At 34.8% G+C, this 24676-nt stretch overlaps 1 protein-coding gene across 3 annotated transcripts in view; it reads right to left on the bottom strand.

Moving 5' to 3' along the window:
* Positions 1-24676, bottom strand: part of PDE1A (phosphodiesterase 1A, calmodulin-dependent) — a 244068-nt gene that overhangs the window by 62351 nt on the left and 157041 nt on the right. The window lies entirely within an intron of this gene.

The following is a 24676-nucleotide window of genomic DNA, read 5'->3' as shown; positions in this document are numbered from 1 at the left end:
CTGTAGACCACAGATTAGTAAACTGAAGACAGTTTGTCTATTTTTCTGCCTTAGCAGCAGAATTTTTTTCCACTCCTGAACAAAGGCTATTTCAGAGGGAATGAAGTGTTTCTACTTTAGGGATATCTTAGAAACTATGTAGCAGATTCCTTAAATATTTATTTTGGATAATGTCTAATATCAAGGGTGAGAGTAAAAGACATGTTAAAAAACACAGCAAAGGTATTCTACCCATAGAAATACTTTATTTCTCCAAGGAAAAAAGTCAAACCTACATTAAAACTTCTTTTTCAGGAAGCTACAAATGCTATTCTATACCATATACTTTTGATTGATAAAAATATTAACAGACAGCCTTACAAAATATAGTCTATCAACCAGTAAATACGCTCTGTTAGTTTATAAACAGGTAAGTGAAACAAAATAACATTGAAGTCAGTTTAATGAGAAAGGTAAACTTAATCCTGGCTTTAGGGTTTACTGAAAATCAGAATGTGATAACAATGAAGCAACCTATAAAATGTTTTCAGATTGTTTAGAAGCTTATAATCTAATACATTATACCTAGTAAAACTTCTTTTTCCTGTGTGACAATAAAAGAGCCTCAGAGTTCTGCACAGACTTAAAAATATACAACTCAAGTATACTACTTGTGAAAAAAGTTTACTTGAGTTGCATGATATGGTTTTAAAAACATTAAGTACATCAGATGGTTGCTTTCCCTTGTTTATGAATGACTGAACTCTATTTTTAATTTTCATCAATTTCCCCACTAAAAAGCCTACATTTTCCAGGCTCTCTTAAAATGAGGCATAGTCTTGTGACTAAATTCTGGCCAGTAAAAATAAGTTTGAAGTTGTTAAGTTTCAAAACAATTATTTTGAAGAGGACTAACTCAGTTGGAAATTCTCTTTTATCTCTCGCCATTCTTACTGCCTGGAATACAGTGGAACTGTCAGAAGGTCCAGCTGTCATCTTGGATAATGAAGTGATGTGGCAGTAGGATGCCACTCAAGAACAGTGCCAGGAAGGAAGATGGAAGTAGCCTGGAGCCTATGGAGTGAAGCCACCTGTCTGAAAATTCCCACTTCTGGATTTACTTCATATGCAAGTGCAAAAACGTTTGTATTGAAACAACTATTATTTTGAGTTTAACCTGCAGCTCATACCACTCCTAACTGATGAGTCAAATGAATGAGAAGTCACTCAAAGGAAGTACCCCAAGAATAGAGACATCACATAAAATGAGAGGACACCCCCTAAGGAGTCTACAACTACACTTTCTTTTTTAAGATTTTTTTCTTTATTAAGATTTATTTTAATATTTATTTATTCACACATACAAGAACTGGGGGTACAGTAGCTTTGGAGAGCACCACCAGGGAGGGCCCCTACAGTACTTGCACTTCCTAAGTCATGGCCGCCTATGTATGTTACCAGGTGAACTTATCCCATCATCGATCGCACCTGAACAAACCGTTATTTCAAGAAGCTCTACTATTTGTACAACAAACATAACTGTATAAGTTGAAAACCTGATAAAATTTAGCAAGTTATTGAAAATAATAAATGGTTTTAACAATATAGGAAGCCAGATACACATTCAGTATCATTTCTATCTAGTAGTAATGGACAATTTGATGTTGTGATAAAAGTAATATCTTTACAATGCTGTGTCCTTTACTATAAAATTTTCATCAAAATTATGAAAACTTTAGATAAAAATCTGACAAAATATGGGCAAGTTCTATCCTTTGAAAACTATAAAATATTACTGAAAGGAATTAACAGTAAATCTAAATAAATGGAAGGCAACATCTTTTTAGAATGACTTCAAAGACTTACTATTGTTAATGTAGCAATTCTACCCCAAACTGATTCTTAATGTATCAATTCTACCCAAATTGATCTACAAACTACATTCAGTTCCAGTGAATATCCCAGCATGTTTCTTTTTTGTTCTTTTTATTGACATGTTAATTCTAAAGTTCATGTAGAAGTGCAAAGGAACTAGAATGGTCAAAACAAAACTAACAAAAGAATACAGGTGGAGGATTTATACTCCTAAATTTCAAGAATTATTTTAAAGACACTGTAATTGGTAACATATAAACAAACTTACTATACTTTATTGCATTATAAGCACCAAGATAGGTCACTGATAGATCAATAACGGAGAATATGATATCTAGAAAGAGGTGTACATTATATAGTTTATTTACATGTTTTGAGAAAAGGTGGGAAGATAATTTAGTTGAGAAAGGATAGACTGACAATAAATATTTCTGCATCACTGGAAATACCAATTGTAAAAGGAACTTTGATCCCAACATGGGTCACAAATAAATGTATATCCTAAATTATAAACTCAGAAGAGATGATAAAACTTATTTGTGATCTTTGGTCAACCAAAACTTCTATGAAAATAATATGCTGAACTTGATCATTATTAACTACCATTCTTTAAAGAAGCCAAATGCTGGGAGAAAATATTGCCGATCATAAATCTAATAAATGATTTGTATCCCAAACACACAGAATTTGCAAAACTCAATAATAATAAGACAAATAGTGCAGTACAAAATCTACAAAAGGTTCATAACAAACACGAAAAATGTTCAAATCATTAATCATCAGAAAAAATTCCAATCATATACAAGCACCATTAGAATAGCTAAAATTAAAATAATTGGTCACATCAAATATTGCCAAGGATATGAAGCAACTGCAACTACAATACACTGTTGTTAGGTATGTAAATAGCTACAATCACTTTGGAAAATGGTTTCTTAAAAAATGAACCATGTGCCGGCCCTCCCTGATGGCGCAGCAGGGAAAAAGCACAGCAGTAAGAAGCTTCAGCATGGGTTCGATCCACCACCCAGAGGTGATCCACATGGTGCAGCAGACCTCTCCTGACTCGTCCGCTGCTCCCCTCAGCAGTGTACTTCGTGAGTCCTCTGTTCTGTTCCCCAATCTGTCTCTGGTGAATCCTCTCCTCTCCCCTGCACCTCTGGCCTGTACCCCAGTTCTGTATGCATAAATAAATAAACCCTTTAAAAAAATGAGCCATGTATCTACCATATAACTCAACCATTCTATTTTTGGTGGAGAGAATGGAAATATATATCCATATAAAGACTTGTGTGTGAATGGACTTTTATTTGTAGTAACCTAAAACTAAAACAACCCAAATATTCATGAAAATATAAGTGTTAAAACCAATGGGCCGTATCCATCCAAAGACGTTATACTCAGCAATAAATTGAATAAACTATTGATACACAAAATAACCTGAGTAAGTCTCACATAGTTATGCTGAATATAGAAAAACTAAAGGGCCTCCATCTTATCTTGACACTGTCTTAATCCTGTGATCAGTAATTGCCCTACCCTGGGAAGACAATTTCCCACTGTTTCTTTCATGTATACTAAATTGTACTCGTGATTTGCACACAGCCATACTAATCTCAGTGGAACAAAGATGCCTATGACATTTCCCCCCTTGGCGTTTGGCTCCACTAGTTTTACACAAGAAAAAGCATGTAATAAGCAGGGTATAAAAAAGACATCTGTGGGAAAAGAGCTGTGGATCACACATGGAGCCAATGTTGTGTTTAAAGTTTCAGTTCAAGGACCTCTGTGTGGAAGTTGCCCTGAATAAACTGTAAGTGTGATTAATGGATGGGCCTGCTTTGTTCTTTGAATTTAAATTACCTTGCCTGCTGGGGTTGGGGGAAGGAAAATCTAGTCATTTCTTTAGTCATATACTGAAGGAAATTAGAGCACTTTTTGTATAATATCATTACAGAGTGGTAGCCCTGGGAATGGGGGAGATAAGGATCATGGAGGAGAAGGACTGATTACCAAATGACTTCAGGAAACTTTGATGAAATGTTAGTTTTCTTGAGAGTGGTGATATTTTTATAGATATATACAAACGCCCTCAATTATCAAATTATGAATTATGAAGTGAAATAATCAGTAATTTGAGATAGAAATTTATATATGCCTAAACAGATGTTATATATTTTTAAAGTTTTATTAAAATACCTAAAATTCTAATATATGCTATCAAAGTTAGGGGAAAAATCTAAAGTAACATTAAACTCTTAATGATACTTTTCTAAAGCATGAGAGTAAGTTTTGAAGATTAAAAAGATTAATAGAAAAAAAGACAGTAATCTTTGATAACTCATGACTAAAAATCAGCCTAAATATTACATACTGAACACTTTTAGAAATATTTAGCATTTTGGGTGGGCTTCTTTCCTTATCCTTTGATGATCAGAACACTTGGAGAAGATAAAAATGAAAACAGAAATATCATCTTTGAAAATAGTTGATTGTGTCTGATTCAGTCAAGCAGTTACAGAGGAGAAACAATTTCTACCTTTGAACAAAGAGTACTGAACTGTACAGAATGATTGAATATTTTTTATTCAAATATAGAACTGCCACTTTCCAAATGAAAAAAAAAAGCACAATATAAAATGAAGTACTTTTCATAATCGAGTACACTTCAAATATTCTGAAGTTCAAATACTCTAAGTTCTACATTACCCATCTTGTAAGAGAACTATCTACATAACTAAAAAAAAATGAAGAATATCCCTAAGGCTACAGACGATGAATAATGTAAAATACTAAAAAATCACTTGATAATCATTATATTACTAACAATGTCCTCATATGTGACATGATGAAACAGAATAGTGAGAATAGATTGCTAAAACTCAAAAAAGGTGAAACTAAAAGAACAGTTAAAGCAGCTATTAATATTAACATAAAATATAGCCATACACAGGAGTGTATAAAAACACACAAATATGGACTGTCAGAACAAAGTTACTATCTCACTTTCTGTAAAATGCTTCACTCTGAAACTAACATGATAAAAAGTGGTATTATAAAGCCATTATAAGTGCAATTGCCATGCTTATTCTGCAGTAATTTGCAGCTTAAGCAACTACATCCTTACTTTAGTCTACAAAGCAAGGCTTACAAATTTAAAGTCTTTTAGAGACATTTTTCTTTCACATAATTTCCAAAACAATTAGTATTAAAAAATGGGATCAAAAGTATGGCAAGTGGGCCCTCTCTGGTGACGCAGCGTGTTAAAGCATAGCACCAAGAAGCTAAAGCCACTTCTGCATGAGTTTGATTCCCGCCTGCCCCGGAGGTGACCACATGGCTGACAGACCTCTCCTGACCCGCCCGCTGCTCCTCTCAGCAGTGTACTTCATTGATCTGCCTGTTCTACTCCCCACTCTGTCTCTGGCGAAGCCTCTCGCCCCCCCTGAGCCTCTGGCCTGTACCCCAGTACTGTATAAACAAATAAAAAAATCTTTAAAAAAAAAAAAAGTATGGCAAGTAATATTAGCCTTTAAAATTTGTTTAGATCCTATATTCAAAGAGCAAAATACCTTTTCATCTCAGGTGTAGTCCCCATGAATTTCCCACCACCAGTGCACCCCTATGCTATCACCATAGTTCCTTGCGCTTTTCCCACCCTTTTTTTGATCTTACTCCCCTCTCCCCAGCTGCAGAATATCTCTGGTTTTTAGTTGTCAATTGATTTTTATTTTGATTTTATTATAATTATGTTTTTTTTCTAATCCCTTACATTCCTTCTAAAAGTAAAACCATCCAATATTTTTTATAGTTTCATATTTATTTAGATTAGTGCTTATATATATATATATATTATAATTTATTTTTACACATTTTTGTTCATTTTTTCCATCTCAGTTGCAATCCCCTTGGTTTCCCATCACCAAATCACCCATGTGCCCTCACCATAGTCCAGTGCATTTCCCTCCCGCCATTGTTTTTTATCACATTCCCCACTCCACCTTTAAAAAAAAAAAAGATCTTTCTGTTCTTTCTATCCATGGAGGAAACAATTACAATTGATCTTGAAAGAATTTCTAACTATTTCAATGTGGGGAGCAGAACAGTCAGATAGACGAAGTACACTGCTGAGGGGAGCAGCGGGCAGGTCAGGAGAGGTCTGTCTCTGGTATATAGCTGTTCATCATTATCATTATTTTCTTGCCTGTTCTGTTATATTTCTGCTATGAAAGAAACCATCGGTATTTTTCCTTTTCTTTCTGGCTTATTTCACTAAGCATGACCATCCAGTATTTTTCTGTTTCTTTCTGGCTTATTTCACTGAGTATGATCCCTTCCAGCTCCAACCATGTTATCACATACAACCAGATGAAAAAAGCATACATTGTACAAAAATGAAGAATGATGTAAAAAATATTTAAAAAAATTAAAAAATAAACTGAATTCAGGAAAAAAGAGCAAAATAATCCTATTGAGGTGGAAAATATGTGATGAAAATTACTTTTTTTTCTCTAAAGATTTATTTATGCATACAGAACTGGGGTACAGGCCAGAGGTACAGGGCAAGTGAAAAGATTCACCAGAGGCAGAGTGGGGAGCAGAACAGGCCAACCAAGTACACTGCTGAGGGGACCTGCGGGCGGGTCAGGAGAGGTCTGCGGTGCCATGTGTGTCATCTCACTGGCAGGGATCCAACTCATGCTGAAGTGGCCTTAGCTTCCTAGTGCTGTGCTTTAACCTTCTTCACCACCAGGTGGGCCCAGAAAATTACTTTTTAGGTACAATTATATCCTCCCCCCAAATCACAATTTATGTAAACTAGCAACTTACTTCAAGAAGTAACAACTTTTTATTATAAAAATAGGCATTACACTCCTCTAAATGTTGAAGAATTCCTTTGAAGTACAAAGATACAAACATTGAAATAGTTAGAAATTCTTTCAAGATCAATTGTAATTGTTTCCTCCATGGATAGAAAGAACAGAAAGATCTTTTTTTTTTAAAGATTTATTTATTTGTACATACAGAACTGGGGTACAGGCCAGAGGCTCAGGGGCAGCGAGAGGCTTCACCAGTGACAGAGTGGGGAGCAGAACAGGCAGATCGACGAAATACACTGCTGAGGGGAGCAGCGGGCAGGTCAGGAGAGGTCTGTCAGCCATGTGGTCACCTCCGGGGCAGGCGGGAATCAAACTCATGCGGAAGTGGCTTTAGCTTCTCAGTGCAGGGCTTTAACCTGCTGCGCCACCAGGGAGGGCCCAGTAAGATCATATTTAATGCAAATAGGGAACCAATCATTGTCCCTGGTTACTGTAACTTCTCTGAAACACTGCCGGCTTCCAGGTTCAAGGTTATTCATTTAACAGTTAGATATTTTAGGAAATATGTCCTTAAATGTACTTATAATTATAAAAAACATGTTATTTGTAAATATTACCTTGTATATAAAATGAATTAAATAAGCTGAATATATTAAACATAAACATAGAACAGCAACACACCAATGACAAGATAGCAACAGCAATACAGTGACAACACACTGACAAGAGATTTGCTTCTATTTTTCTGTAGTGATCATCATCAAAGTGAGTTCTAGCCCCCAAATCACCAGGAAACAGGAAACTATACAAAATGCTGAATGAAGATCAGCTGTTTCTTAGGAAACTCAGGAGAACCAGGAAACCAAATTGCCCCTTTTGAGCTAGAGAAGACTGACTCTTGAAAGGTGTGTTTATAGGGGAGGCTGAGTGAAGGATATGTGGTAAAATTTTAAAAAGGTAAATAGAACTACACAAAAGGAGATACACTGTTTGCATTAGATCCATGTAGGTTAAATATATATACTTATTACTGTTGACCTCTGAAACTTCAAAAATATAGCCAGAAATGGTTAAAATGCTATATGAAGAATGAGAGGAAAAGATTATTTTCCTCAAAAACCATATTTTTTGTAAAAGTAAATAGTGAAATATAATAACTAACCTTGGAGAAATCTGGAAGGAAACAAACTCAGGTACTTTTAAAGGGTGATTAGTGAAAGAAAATCCCCACAAAACCTCAGAGAGGCTTAAAACTTAGAGTGCTGTATCTGTCTTCACACTCAGAACAGGAGGGTAAGAATCTTTTTAGAGCTTTCAATCCTTTTACCTTGTCTCAGGTAGTAGGTAACTATTCTTACCAATAGCCAGAGCAAATCCAGAAACAAGGTAGGAGTAACTACCAGATTGAAGACAGGGGATTCAATGAAAGTCAGCATACTGAGTGATGATGCCCCAGGTCACATTTTCCTAATAACTTACACAATGGAAAATGTGGGATTCACTTCAGGAGAGACTAAATTGCCTTAGAGAAATTAAATTTTGGAAACAAACTCTTCAATGTCTGCTCACCTCTCAGTGAAGCCCAGCAGGTGACAGCACTATCTTTGCACATCGATTTTAATCACTTTATAGAGGCTCATTCTTTAATATTAATGGCTTGTCAGTGGTAAGCAGGCTTTGAAGGGAAATCTCCAACATGAAACAGAGGAATATAAACAACATGAAGAATCTTGAAGGAAACAGATATAACTAGAGAGACCAAAGACAAATTTTTTAAAAATACTTTGAGAAAAGTCTGAGAAGATTCTTCTAGGAAACAAGAACACAATGCTACTACTTAAGGGAAAAAAGTAGAATGAATGGTGATAAAATAGATCTTCGAATTTAATATTAATAATTTACATGAAAAAGCAACAGAAGATTTGTTATCTTAAAATTCTTAATAAATTTTGAATAAGAGATTTCATAATTCATTTTTCAGTGGGCACTGCATATGTGGCTGGTCCTGGGGCTGACTTACAATTCTATACTTAGTCAAACTATTGATCGACTTGGAAAAAAGAACAAAGAAAGTTTCAAATACTGGATTTTAAATAATTTGACTAACCATACAGGGGATCCATTTCACCAAAACAAAAATATAACAGGAAATCTAATACTGGTAAGTAGAAAATGGAAATCTAAGAATAAGCAATATTTGCCCATTGAAGGAATTGGCCAGTATAGATGACAGCAGGAGTGCAGTGGAAAGTAAGTAGGAGAGACATCTCTAGGGGAAAAAAAGGAACTGGTGAACAATGGAACTGACAGAATGTTACTTCATTTTGATAGATCAATTGAGCATTCATAAATTAATATGTATGTATGTATGTATGTTGATGAATTCAAGAAGTACGAAAGTAAGGTAAAAAATACAAGATAGGAAACAATTATTTTATAGAGACTGTTCTATTGACAAGTATTTCCAAACCAGATTGCATTAAACACTACTGATTTTAAACAAAATAAAATACAATTTAACCCTTTTGAGAAAAATGAGGCAAGGAAGCTGATGAAATTAATAGATGAAAACTACTTCCTTTATTAATTATTATGGTAAAGTCTAAAATTGGTAAATTAAGAAATACTAAAAGCACATTATTTGGAAATTTTCTAAAGAAGGAAGAGCAAAAATGTAATAAGGAAAGAAGACTATTTCCTTCTTGGAAAATAGCTGATTTTTTGGTTAGAAGAATGTTAATGACATGATTCACTATGAAAGTAGAATGTTCAATTTATTGTTCATAAGACAAGTGACTTAACTTAGAAGTCAGATACTTTACTTGGCAATTTTAGAATAACTGACCATGACAAATTTAAATGACTAAAAAATAACAAGACGTCAAAATGCATCTTGATTTGGAAGCAAAGAGACTTTGAAAGGTACAAAGCATTTCAAACATGAACTGATGATAATGTTGAAGTCTAGTTGTTTCAGGCTATTTTAGAAGCATAATACTGCTAGGGTGAAAAGATTCTACAGCACAATACATATACACCTGCTCATCTCATGTTCCTTGTTCATGTACTATACTGAAAGAAGCCACATATATTTCTCATATGAAACAGACACACAAAGGAAAATATATTTTATGTGAAAAAGGAAGACATGAGCAAGTAGTGTAAAATATGAGTATTGTGAACTACAATAAATGAAATTTAATACACATTTCGCAAAATCAGAAAGGGGAAAAGTGTATCAAGGAAAGTTGCAAAAGTCAAATTGAAGGTTGGTTTAGACAGAATGAAAGTGAATAGACAATAGGCTGTGTGAACAAGGAACACCACGAACCTGGGATACTCCTGAAACAATAAGGGTCTAAAAAGCAACCGTCCATTATTATATTTTCTAAGTAAAGCAATCTCAGTGCTAGTTCCACCAAGAATAACAAAGGAATGTTTGAAAGTGGGCTTGGGACATTTACTCTTAATTAATGTAGTACCATGTACCAACAGGCTTTAAAAATACACTAGCAGTGAAGGAAAATCATTTAAAAATAGATTTTAAAAAATATGCATACAAATAATAAAACTATGGAAAGAAAAGCTAACATGGAATTTTTCCAATTATAATAGATTACACAACATAAGTAAACCTATTAAGCAGAAATATTTCCAAGATAGATATATCCAAATCCTATCAGAGAACCACAAAATAAAGCGGTCCTTCTGTTGCTCTTGATACTCAGACAGGAAAACGGAATCATTAGAGGTTTTATAGGTTGGTCCTTCTGTGCAGATACAATTTTATGGCATAATAAGCACTGAATTAAGCCAAGTTAATTACTGTAATTGTGAAGGTTGTTTTATGTATCACAAATAATATTTCAGTCCCCCAATTTTAATGATAACCTCCCACACCCTGTTCTCTCATGCTCTCCCTCTTTCCCTCTTTTGCTCTCCTCTCCTCTCCCCTCCCCCCATGCATAAGTGAATACTCTGGATTGAAATAAAGCTGGATGCCAAAAAATTCACTTTTTTTACTTCCTCTGCAGAAGTGTCCCTTTTAGTTATGATTTTTCATGATTAGAAATCTTTCTTTATGAGAGCTTAAGAATATTATATTGACATAAGTAATTTTGAGACTTCATCATCATCAAGTACCAAATTTAGTATAATTTGGCAATAGGAATAAAAATAAATAAACACTCACAAATGAAGTAAATCTGGTCTAACTAGAAAAACAAAATTCTGAAAATTTAAAAATGAACTCCTTTAAATAAAAAACAAGGAAGTTTTTGTGGGGTCAAAGGAAAGAGACAGGGCCATAGTTCCCAGGAGATTTGGGGGTTTCCAAAGAAGAGAGAAGCACCAATGGGTCCGTTCAAAGACATCTTGAGTCACATAAAAAACAATTGATGCAAGAAAAGGCAGAGGGTGAGAAAGAAATACCCTGTTGTTTTTTTCTTCTTCAACACTTATCCTGAAGTATCATGAAAATATCTTCCATTGGCTAAATCCAACCAGATGCCAGTTAGCCAGCTATAGAGATATAGGACATGCATAGGACATAGAACTAAAGGCTAGTAGTCTCTGAACAATAATTCACAGCAGCCAGAAAATGTCAAAAAATAGAGATTTGGAAAGAAAGCAGAAATATGAGTGTCATGTTCTCTTTGTCTCATTGGAGTAAAGCACAACCAAGGATTATCTAGAGCAGTGTATTTATTTCACCTTACTGTTTGCTATTGCTAAAAGGACCCAAATTTAATGAAGCCACTTGTTCATTTTACTTGTAGATTTTTATCTGGTAGAAATGAAAGTGTTTTTATATGGTGGGACAAAAAGCCTAACAAGTTTATGAACTTCATAGACATTAGCAAGTTATGCATTTAATCTTTATCTTAACAGATAAAGATTATAGTTAATTTCTTAAATGCTTTTTTGAACTGGTACTAACTTCTTAATGATTTTTCATTATTAATGAAATAGAAACTTAGCCTGTGTTCAATTTGTATTTACACGAGTCATGATTTACATTTTTTGAAGAGTATATTTTAGTAGGATTATAAAATTTTGTGCAATTTCCCCAACACCCTGAGCATACGTACTAACAACTAATGTGGCTAATTTCAGAGAAGGAGGAGAATAAGATATATAAAAATAATGACCATAAATATATTTTCTTCCATCCTACTTTCTACATCTTTGTTTCTTTTAGAAGATTTAATAAAGCTATGATTCTTAAGAATTTCTAGAATGAAGATGAAAAATCAATAAAAATTAACCCTAGGAAGGATGTTCCAAAAAGCAACTCATTTGGGAAAGCACATTCTCCTAGCAGATCCATACAGCAGTGCTATACTCATCTATGTGAATTTTTGACAATTAAAACTATAGAACAAATATTGAACTGGTCCCAGGAGCACACAATAATCTTACTGCACATGCACACAGACTGTTTATGTATTTTTGCGTTCACAGTCAGTATTTCTTGATGATGACTCAACCTGGTAAAGTCAACACTATTCTCTATAGTAGGTAAGCAATGGTTAATTTGAGGGAGGGAATGAACAAACTGGTAGAATTTACCAACTCAAGAAGGCTTGAAGTTTGTTTTTTTTTTTAATTTTTTAGGTAGACCTAACAGTTTATATACATGGACAGAGTGATAAAATTAATAATTAATATAAAAACAAAGTTGAAATCCTAAGGTTCACCTTAGTCTTTATTTTTTCTCCTAACTCAAAGCACCTATTTTGGCAAATAATAGAGACTGATAGTTTCTTAGAGGCTCTTAATAATTTTTTTCTATTAAACAATAACCACATATAACAAAAATAGGGTATATAGGTAGTATTTGTTTAAAAAAAAGTATGTTGTATGTTTCTATTTTTAGCTGTTTTTACTAAATTTTATCTTTTTATTACATATAATAAATAAAATATATAGAATAGTATTGTTCAGTAATTAGATCAATAATAAGTATATTTTAAACAACAGTGTGTACGTAGTAGGAAAATATAAAAAAAATCATTTTGGAATTCTTAGCAGCTCAACCCAAATCATTGCAATATAAAGTAAATAATACAAATCATAGCATCACCACAGAATCAAAGTAGTTTCTAAAATGTATAATAAGATAAACAGGCTATTTTATCTTTGCTTTCACATTTATTTAATGTACATGACCCTTTAGACTGAATTGTTATTCCTGGTTTTCAGTTCCCAAAATAAGCTACAAAAATTGTACCCACTGTCTATGTTCTGAGCTAAAAAAATTCACTTGCTATCAAAATCATTAGGGTAGGTTCGCAGAGGAGCCGGTTAGTTGCTGGGAAAAGAAAACTTCCTTGTACACAGTACATTCATGAATACAAATTTCAAAAACCCTGTTTTCTTCTTCCCATTATGAGTTCACTTGGAAGAAGATAAATCCTGATTTCCCAACCTGTATTCTATGGGGTTTCAAATGCATAACATCCATTTATTTTAATGAGGTAGATGAAGAGGTCTGTATTTTACATGTCTGACTAATGATCTAAACTTACTGAAAATTCCCAGTACTGTTTTATCTACTCTTAAATAAATCATTGTTTACACTGCTCATTACGTGGTCAAGGTGTATAAAAAATACATTTTCATTTGTGGATTTAAAAAAATCCTGAGGATTTTAAGTTCAACATTTTTACTACCATTATTTTTTCCATGTCTAGCCTAAGATTTCCCCCAAATCCCACTTATATCTGCCATTTCCTCTTTTATTCTGGGGACAGTCTTGAAGTTCTTTATCTTCTGGCTCCAATCTAGATTAAGTCCCTCTATAAACCTGAAGCACACTACTAGCCTAGGCATCCCCTGACTACCCTCCCTTATGGTCTAGATCCACTCTTTCTGGATTCTACAGCTTCCTCTCCCTGAAAAGAGGATATTTTTCTAATTTTCCTAATTCTAACTCTAATTCTCTGACTACTACAATTGTTTATTCTTCCTTCCCATTTGATAGAGAACTTGGGTGAGTAATCTAGATTAAGAACCATTTTCTTGGCCCTCCCTGGTGGCACAGTGGGTTAAAACACAGCACTAAGAAGCTAAAGCCACTTCAGCTTGAGTTCGATCCCCGCCCCATAGGTGACTCACATGGCACACCAGACCTCTCCTGACCCGCCCGCAGGTCCCCTCAGCAGTGTACTTAGTCAGTTGGCCTGTTCTGCTCCCTGCTCTGTCTCTGGTGAATCCTCTCACCACCCCTACACCTTTGGCCTGTACCCCAGTTCTGTATGCCTAAATAAATAAATCTCTACAAAAATAATAAGAACCATTTTCTCTCAAACTTTGAAAGCTTTACTTATTTTCTTCTGAACTCTGCTTTACTATTCTTCTCTGTTTGTCACCAATATTCCTCTTGCTTCAAAAGTTCATGAAAATATCCTATTCTTGATGCCCTCTACTGCTCTTTGATTGTGTGGGTTACCAAGTTTATTCTTTGGTTATAATTTTAGGAGCATCACAGCCTGGAAACAAAACAGGTGCATGTCACAATTTGCCATCATCATTCAGAATAAGAATTTTTCTTTTTTTTTTTTTTTTGGCCATGTACTATATCAGCAAAGAGATGATAATACAGTGCAGCTAAGGGAAAAGTGTTTGATGAAGCACCTAATATTTGAACAGACCTATAATAACAAAGCAGGAAAATTACATGGATAATGTAGATGAGCATCACCTATTTGTTATTGGAAAAATTAGAGTATTTTTCACAAGTAGGAATAAGCTTTTGGGGGCATAAAGGATGACTGAAGAAACAGAGAATAAAGAATTATAGGTGAAAATCCATACGGACAAGGGGGGAGAATTAATTTTGATTTAGAAACTAGAAACTCAATCTTTGACTTTGGAATTCTATAGTTTTTCCACTTCATTACTCCCATCCACCCCCACGACACTAAATTATAAAGGCACAGAGACATATTCTAAGAGAGTGTGTGTACTCTAATATGTATGAGTCACATTCAGTTATTAATTTTAGCATTAAGTTCTTGCCTTCATCAACTACTTTAGCTCGTCTTTTGAAGGCATGATACTTTCTAAAGCTCTATAATACAAATGTTGGTTTTCTACTACTAGGTTTTGAAATGTCCCATTTAAAAAAAAACCCTGAGGAATGTATAATGAGCTTAATGGTATTTAAAAGAACAATGCCTTAAAAAAAAAAAAAAGCCTGTGAAAAAAGTAGTCAAGCAATTTTTTAAAATGATACAAATAAAATAGCTACACAATATCAAGAAACCTATCTGAATGCTCTCACATGGACTTGAAGACTCAATCTGGAGTCCAATATGCCACTGCCATGAAAGAGCCAGATGTTGAACAGCTGCTACTGATAATACTGCTACTATGAAATGAAAAATAATACATTCAGTATACATTATATTTGTTTTTACATTCAGGGAAAAAAAACTGAAGAAATCAATGGAGTATGACAGATGTCAGTATATCCCAATGAGGTGGTAAAAATATTATTAAATTTTAAAGAGACCTCTGTTAATGAGTGCTTAGGTAGCTGAGCACTCAACCTGATTTAGCATGTCAATGTTGTCTAGAAGGGGGAGATACATTTTAATGGTGTGACTAAATAAATAATCATTTCAACTCCTAAAATGACAGCCAATGTTCTATATTATATATACAATGCTATTATATTTAGAAATATTCTAATTCAATAGTAATTAATATTAAAAATAATTGATAAATTTCACAGAAATAAAGCTTAAACTAAAATTGTGATAAAAATGAACAATGCATTACTGATATTGATAATTGTGTATGTTTTTTTTTTTTTTTTTAAGATTTTTATTTATTTATTCATACAGAACTGGGGTACAGGCCAGAGGCTCAGGGACGGTGAGAGGCTTCACCAGAGACAGAGTGGGGAGCAGAACAGGCAGATTGACGAAGTACACTGCTGAGGGGAGCAGCGGGCGGGTCAGGAGAGGTCTGGCTCGCCATGTGGTCTCCTCCGGGGCAGGCTGCAGGCGGGAATCGAACTCATGCGGAAGTGGCTTCAGATTCTCAGTGCTGTGCTTTAACCCGCTGCGCCACCAGGGAGGGCCGATAATTCTGTATGTTTATTTTTGACCACGTAGATTATTTCTGCCCACTTCATGAGTGGTGAGAACCCATTTACCATTGTTAGGGTGTCTTTATGGGATATAGGAGGCTTTAGGAAAGAGCAATGGAAAAATGGCAGAAACAATCTTGGTAATTTCATGCTATTTAAGCAACTAAGTTTTACCATTTTAGAGCCCTCATTTCCTGACTTCACTCCCACCCACCTGCCCCAAAGTACTGAAGTCTGCAGGTGAGCCTTGCTGAGTTTCTGTTATCTGGAACAATATCACTTTCAATGCAAGGATGTTGTTGTTGCAAACAGAATGTTAATAACAGTTTTATCTTGAAATCATAATATACCCATCCAGTTAATTCTGATGATTTCTTCTACAGCAAACTGAAAATTACACTACAATGATGCTTAGCAAATACCTTCAATATTTGTCAATACCAACAGGCAATAAGGAAAAAATATTTTCTCCTTAAAACCTTAACATTTTACTGTCAACTTTTGATGTAATCATTCATAAGTGTGATAGTAAAGTTAAAAATACTGGACATTTGGGCCCTCCCTGGTGGCGCAGCGGGTTAAAGCACAGCACTGAGCATCTGAAGCCGCTTCCGCATGAGTTCGATTCCCGCCTGCCACCTGCCCCGGAGGTGACCACATGGCGCGGCAGACCTCTCCTGACCCGCCCGCTGCTCCCCTCAGCAGTGTACTTCTTCGATCTGCCTGTTCTGCTCCCCACTCTGTCTCTGGTGAAGCCTCTCGCTGCCCCTGAGCCTCTGGTCTGTACCCCTGTTCTGTACGAATAAAAAAAAAAATACTGGACATTTGCTGCATTTCAATATGAAATTTTACACACACACACACTTTTTTGTTGTTCTTCCTCTGAACTTTTTTTATTTCACACACACACTTTTTAGCTGAATGGTAGTCTTCACAAAATGATATATAATACAAACTCTTAGATCTGAGAAAATGATAAAGATAACATAGGACCTCTTATAAACTACTGAGTTTTCATATTGCCTATTTTTTGTTTCTTTTGTAATCTTTTCAACTGGGAACAAGTGATGAGAGACTATTAGTTGAATGAAGAAACACACAGATCTGAAGTTTTTCTAGAAGGGAAGAAATGTTCCATCCATTCAAAATAAAATAGATCATCTCTTAAGAGTCTTGAGCCACCTCCCACCCCCAAATACAAAGCGGCATATCAACATAACTTAGCTTTTTTGACAAGTATCTAAAGATTATAAAGTCAAAGTCAGATAAGGGAAAATGCTTTTGATTAAATTAGTGGTTAGCTAAGACTCCATGGCAACACACCCACACTTGTGAAAAGCATCATGTCTCTTAAAAGATTGTATATTATCAAACTCTATTTTAACACCTCATTTTAAGGATGGTACAATTCATTAATGATACCTGAGAAATAATATTGAGACATGGAAGGGTACAGGGATAGGCATAGAAGAGGAATCAAGAACAAAAGTTATGCAAGAATTTTGTAATTCCCATGGGCTTTATGGTAAGCAAAGGGTTAAAAACCTGATAACTTTAGGCTGCTGTAAATTCCCTTAGTTCATTGTTTTTTGTCTTCTTAACATTTATGAACTATCTTTCCATGTTTTATCATGTTGCCTGCTCTGGAGAAAAGGGGAATTAAAGATCCAGAAGAAGAAGAGAGTCACAGACCTTGAAACCAGACTGGTTCAGCCTGGAGCCAATGTAAACTCCTAGCCTCAGTACTTCTAGAGTCTCTCTCATGTCCAGAGATGTCTCCCCAAAACACTCTCATATTGCTTTTCCTAATCAATAAAATCCCCAGTCCTTGTCTGTCTTCATGAGTCTGTGGAATCCTCTTTTAAGTAAAGTTTCCAAGAGTCCACTTCTCAACCTGGGAGTGGGACCCTTGGTTCTTCCCTTTAACTCCTGATGGGTGGAGCAGTGGGTGGCATCTTTATTTTGGGGGGGAGGATGGATCAGGCTGAAGGCTCATGGCCCACTAGTCTAGTGACAATATCACTTAGGATTACTGGAGCATTTGAAGCACAAGGAATGACTATAATAAGTTATTAGGATCAAAAACAAGGACTTTTTTTGTCCCGGATTCAAATGAATTAGGCCCCGACAGTCCTACTAGATTGGCTTACTGGAAAGGTACATGAGTTTGAGAGTTCAACAGGCAGTAAGAGAAGGCAATGGCTTAAATGGAAGAACACAGGCACATGCCAAAGTCAAGAAGGTTTTAGACCTGTTGAAGCCCATTATCTGTGATTTCAGATTTTAGTTTGAGACTTTAGAGACTTACACTACATGAAGGATTTTAGGAAATAGTCAAGATGAAAATAGCTTTGGTAGGTTTGTTTGACTTAATTCATAGCGAGATTCTTAAACCCCAAATAACACTGACATTTCTAAGCACAGAGCTGCACAAGAGGACTTTACTGACTGACAAATCACCAAGAATTTAATTATATGACTAAGAATTAAAATACAAAATTAGCACATAAAGTCAAAATGTGTAAATGCACAAATTTTAAGAATCATTGGTTAATTTGCTATTTTCAGTATCTGTTACAGGAACATAAAATATAATTAGGAGGATAAACATATGAATGGAGTTTCATCATATTGTTATTAATTAGCAAAAATACATATTACAAATTAAAGTAACTTAAAGGGACACAGAAGCTATTCAGAAGCAAATTTAAAATCATATATAAATGAGTGGTGCTTGTTTTTAAATAAAGACAATATAAAATCTTCTTTACTTGACTTTAATCTTTCCTTCATGTAAGATAGAGTCCTAACTGTCACAATTTTTCCATGTTTAAAGATGAAACTGCAGTTATTAACTCTATCCTTGTTTCTTTCATTTTATTCCTAGGTGGTATCACTGGTAAATAGTCTTAAGACTCAAGGAAACTAGTAAGCAAACAGTTGAATACATAAGTGTGTGACTGCAAATTAAACTAATCTTCCAACTTAGATATTTGGAAATTATTAAACATTGTATTTTATTTTGAATGTTGAACATACTAGCTACTTGCTTTATTAAAAGAAAAAAACTTATCCACAGGATGCACACAAACATAGCAGTATATGCATATTCTATGTATTTTTTGCCCACAAATTTTGGCATTATGTAGAACAAACATAATAATATAATCAGAAGCAAAGATGAAATTTTAGAATTTTTTAGAGAAAAAGCAGTAATAAATTTCAAGCCTGGAAGTCCAATAAGGAAATAAAATAAACATTTTTGGAAATACACTGAGAAATAATTGTAGAAAATATTCTTAGTGTTAAATTTAAAATACCCCCTCTTGAATTCTGCTTTCTCTTGAAACTAGAAAATTAAACAAAGGATAGTTTTTGATTAGACAAGAGATATAAATATTAAAACACAGGAAGTGATGTCTATCCTTAGTTTCAATATTTATACACATTTATTTAGCTTTTTCTGGCTCCTCCATTACTACTGCTTCTTTGTCTCTGTGTCTTGCTATATGAAGCTGACTTTATGCTCCAAGTGTTTTAAGGGATTCTGAGAAATAATTCCCAAAATATCATTAATTTCGCTATATTTCCAGAAATCCCAATCATTGGGGAATTCAGAAAGTATGTTTTTAGACAAATGCATTTCTTGCTAAGGAGAAAAACATTTCCAGATTTAGCCTCCATTATTCATATATCCCTATGACAATCTTATCCAACTTTCTATTACCTAAGCAAACAAAAAGAAAACACCAAGAATAAGGTAATAGGACAGGTAAATATTAATTTTATAATTGGATGGAAGGAAGATGAAGTAGAATTCCTAGGAATTATCTAAGGGAAATAACATCTCCAGGAATTATCTAGGCCCAAGGAATCCTAAGAAGTAAAGATAGTCAGAAACACCAGGAAGAGGAAGTGCAGTATGAAAGAAAGATCATAAACGCAGAATCAGATGCCAGAGTTCTAGCTCTCACTTCTCTACATGGCAAAATCTCTGAATGGATCTGATTCACTGGTAAATGAAAAATCTTAAGTAAAATAAATTGTTGTTTAAAAATTCTTTTAAAATCTGAAATTCTGAAACTTGATTTTTTAATGTCTAATGTTATCTGCAATTCTAATATTCTATTCTACTGAAACATAAATGGGATTGAAAAGTCCTAAGTAGCAAAATAAGTGAAGCAAGCATAGAAGCAAGAGTCAGAAACTCCTTACAGATGACAGACCTGCACTGACACTACATTGGTGCTATCTATGAGCTCAAATTTCACAAAAAATAAGATGTACTGACCTTTTCCGTGCCTCACCCATGTAAAAACGAATGCCACAGGACTACACTGGAGAAATAAGGGTTTCTTGGTGGTGGGTGTGGTGTGGTAGCATACAAATGAATGGGGTGGTCATATACCTCTACATGACACACAAAATTGTAAGTCAGTGTTACCTCAATGAAAAGAAGTTTTAAAAAGAAAAATGTGGCCCTCCCTGGTGGCGCAGCGGGTTAAAGCACAGCACTGAGAAGCTAAAGCCACTTCTGCATGAGTTCGATCCTGGGAGCTGGATGAGCACACATGGCGTGGCAGACCTCTCCTGACCTGCTGCTCCCCTCAGCAGTGTACTTCGTCCATCTGCCTGTTCTGCTCACTCTGTCTCTGGTGAAGCCTCTCGCCACCCCTGAGCCTCTGGCCTGTACCCTAGTTCTGTATGCATAAATGAATAAATCTTTAAAAAAAGAAAGAAAGAAAGAAAGAAAAATGTCAGTAACATATTGGCAGCTCTTTGGAGATGGATCGGTTCACTGGACATTACCTCATAAAAAGTAATTTTAGACAGATTTGTCAGAATCCATAATGTCATATTCAGGCAAGATGTGCTGCATCACAGTGATAGAGCAAATATAAAAGGATGCCTTAGTAAAAGTTATTATTCAATATTAGTCTAGCATACTGCTAAGATACAAAGCATTTTTTCTGGTGGTCATTTTTCAGTAGTCTGGTCTGCAACAGAACCACTGCATTGTGATGTACAAATCATATTGGTACTGTGCATAGTGGTTATGCTTGGTAGCTTTCTGATTTCAGCAAAATAACTTAACCTTCTCTAATGTATTCATATACTTTATAGACTGACACATTAGCAATTCTCAGCAACTATAAACTACTATGATTAAAGTATTATAAACATTTTATTGAAGAAACAGCAAAATAAGTCAAATTAAAATTATACTATAGGCCTCCCTGATGGCGCAGCGGGTTAAAGCACTGCACTAAGAGACTAAGGCCACTTCTGTGTGAGTTCGATTCCTGCCTGCCCCGGAGGTGACCACATTGGCATGGCAGACCTCTCCTGACCCGCTCCCTGCTCCCCTCAGCAGTGTACTTCGTCCATCTGCCTGTTCTGCTCACTCTGTCTCTGGTGAAGCCTCTCACTGCCCCTGAGCCTCTGGCCTGTGCCCCAGTTCTGTATGTACAAATAAATAAATCTTTAAAAAAATTATACTATAAATTTTACAATGTTTTTAATTTTTAATGACTTTGTACAACTATAGTTGTTTTCTGACTTTTAGCTAGCATGTTATGAATTTGTTTAACCTTTGCAGTAAGGTTTCCTGATATAGGAAGAATAATTCAATTTGTTCAATTGAAGCATTTAGAAATAAAAGTTAAATATTTTAGTTGTATGTAAAAATAAAAATTGTTTGAAAAAAATGTCTTCATTAAGTGGAGAAAAGCATATTGTTTGTACCCCCTAAACATTCCATTTGGAATTTTTGGTTTAGTGGAAAGAGAGATAATAGGCAAGAAGTTCCTTAAACCTGATTTGACCAATTTGCTCCCTAGTAAATCTAGCTTTCAGTCACAGCTATCTTTTGTAACATTAATGCAAGATATAAAGTTGCTCTATATTTTTCAGCTCAGAGTTATTAGAGGTTTGACTGTGCTTAGCTTAGTGCACAGAAAATTCTAGTACTCTGCCAATGTGTCAGTCTTTACTGAACACTAGCCATGTGCCTAACAGCACCCAGGGAGTAGAGAAGTCAGTGGTCATTAAAACATGTAAGGATCTCTTTCTGATCATATTATACTGTGGGGGGAAACAGGAGAATAGATGATGGATGGATGGATAGATGGATGGATGGATGGATAACAGAACATTAAAATAAAGTGATGTGCTAGAAAGTGATTCAGTGACTTTTCCAGTGGATTGTTAAAGAGGCCTCCCTGAAGAGATACAACTTAATCTCAAGTGTTAGTAGATGAAGATATCAACCATGTAATGATTATGGAAGGGTGTTCTGAGAGAAGAGCTGAAACAAAGTCTAAATTCGCTACAAAGAAAACTACTTCAAACCCTTCCTCAGAGTTTTAGATATTTGAAACAAAACCTGCAGCTCTTACATCATTAATGCATGCTATCAAAAAATGTTTCAGAATTTGTTTTTGACTGAAAAATAAAAGACATATAGGAGTATAATTTACAATTTTAAACTATCATCAGAAGATAGTGATTCAGTGATTCTACTATTACATTCAACATTTTAGTTCAATATTAATGGCTTGTATTTACCTCCTTTCAGCTAGTGCCAAAATTATCTAATAATATTTTTAAAGTAAAAAATAATTTTAATTAATAACTATAATCAATATAATTATTGTACACAACTTCCAAATACATTGAGAGTATGAATAATGGGTAGTCAGATGTAAACTAATCAGCGAGTAATTCATCTGGACTAATTAATGTCAATTTTTTCAAAATAACTTCACTTTAAAAAGTCATTTTCTCATTTAATGTCAGAGTTTTTTATTATTAGAATAGAACCATAATGCTTCCATGCCATGCCACATAATGCATGCATTAATACTTTTAATAATAATGTCATTAATAACTCATAAGTAGACTTTAATAATTTATCATTTCTTTCAGATATTTGAACTCATTAAAACATGAAAGCACCCTTGTGAAGTGTGTGTGATAGGTAGATATTAACAATGTTGCTTACACATTCTATTTTAAAGGAAAATTCTAAGTCTCTTTATCGGGTACTTAGGCAGTCATATTTAATATCATATGATTAGTGCCTTTTAGCATCAATTGACTGGACAAAAGTAAGCAGAAGCATCCAGAGAAATTTCAAAATGGAGATTTTTAGACCTTGCCTGGGAACACTGAATCACAATCTTCAAGGATATGACTGTTGCTTAGTTTCAGAATTTTTAGTGAATTTCCCAATATCATTATGATAATCATCCAGACTGAGGAACAAAATATCTGCTTTTAAAGGAACATGAAAATTTTCAGATGTTCTCCTTAAAAAATCCTATTTCTAAACCACACTCACATATCTATATATAAAGAGAGAAGAAAAATGTGATCTAACATTATTGAAAAAAGTACTATAAAAATGCAGAATCCTGCATGCTAACTAATGATTCCTTATAAGGAAAAGAAATTGGAATTCTCTGGTCACATTTTATGTAGTGTGCTAAACATTTGCAGAAAGTCACTATAGTCTAGTTATTCAGACATGTCTTATGGCTTAATTAGCTTCAAGTTAGGAAATCAGACAAGACACAAAAATCTGAGTTTACAACTGGTTGAATATTTTAAGCAAGATAATGCTTTCAAGGTTTCAACTTCGATACCAGTCAGTATATGGGAACTAAAAATACACCATGGTGAGCCAAAATAAAAGTGTATCTGACGCATTAGAGTCCATGGAAAGAGGCCAAAATCAACTAACTAAAAGTATCCTGTCTTGACTTGAGTTTTGGGATGACTTTGAGCACACACATATACACTCTGGACTGCTGTGTTTCAATTCCACAAAGTAGATCTTCGCCACCATTTCTTAGCCTTGAAACTATTAAACTTGCAGAGAGAGAAAGGTGAGATCAAGATACAATATGCATACTTGTAATGAAGGGTTCCCTGAAGAAAGAAAGCACTTTTGAATTTTACAAATGTGGGCATGTGTTAGTGTGGGAGTGGTTGACCCTGGGAATCCCTTCCCATGTCTATCTGCCATTATTTATGGTGAGTGACCCTAAATCTCTTGCTCCAGAGAAATGAGAGCAAGTAATGAAGGGGACACTCATCCTCAAGAAAGGAAGAGCTGTGTAATACTGTGACTTATGAAAAATATGTATTTGGTCTTTGCCTGGATTCCTGGCTCACTGTTCCCCAAATCCATGGAATTTCTTGACTAATAGGGAAGCATCTTTTGTAACAGTTGCTCTTATATTCTCAATTCTAAAATCACTTCAAAGGCGTAAAGGTGAAATGTATGTCTACTATAACAAGCCCCTTTCAACCACAACTGAGTTTATTTTAAAACCTACTTTATTTTAACGAGTTGACTTTTGGAAGTGCCCGAAAGGTGGTAGCCAATTGCCCAAAACAGCCTGTGAAGAATTGAACTTTAATTTCCATCCTCTAATTTCAAAGGTGGTGTAATCACCAATGATGAGTGGTGAAATCAATCATGCCTACGTAATGAAGCCACTATAAAAACCCCAAAGGATAGATTTTAGAGAGCTTTCAAGTTGGTTAAATATAACACGTCCACATGCCACGCTACAGCACAGGACCCCAAATGAGGCAGAAGCTTTTTGTTCACAACTTGTCCCTCTATATCCCCTCTTCAGGCTTACGTCACATCCTTTGCAGTAAACTAATCATCTAGTAATTAAGCTGATTCTGAGATCTGTGAGCCACCTTAGCAAATTAATCTAATGTAAAGAGGGAGAATGGAAACCTCTTGATTTATGGTCAGCTGATGCAAAGGATAGCTAACAACCTGGACTTGAACTAGGCATCTGAAATAAAAGGTAATCCAAAGACAATGGGTCCTCAACATGTGGGATCTGATGCTATCTCGGGGTCAATATTGTTAAAATTG

Source organism: Condylura cristata, unplaced genomic scaffold, assembly GCF_000260355.1.
Source record: "Condylura cristata isolate star-nosed mole 26May11 unplaced genomic scaffold, ConCri1.0 scaffold00002, whole genome shotgun sequence".
NCBI classification, from domain to species: Eukaryota; Metazoa; Chordata; class Mammalia; order Eulipotyphla; family Talpidae; genus Condylura; species Condylura cristata.
The sequence above is the reverse complement of the archived record's forward strand: the minus strand, read 5'-3'. Positions and strand labels throughout refer to the sequence as shown.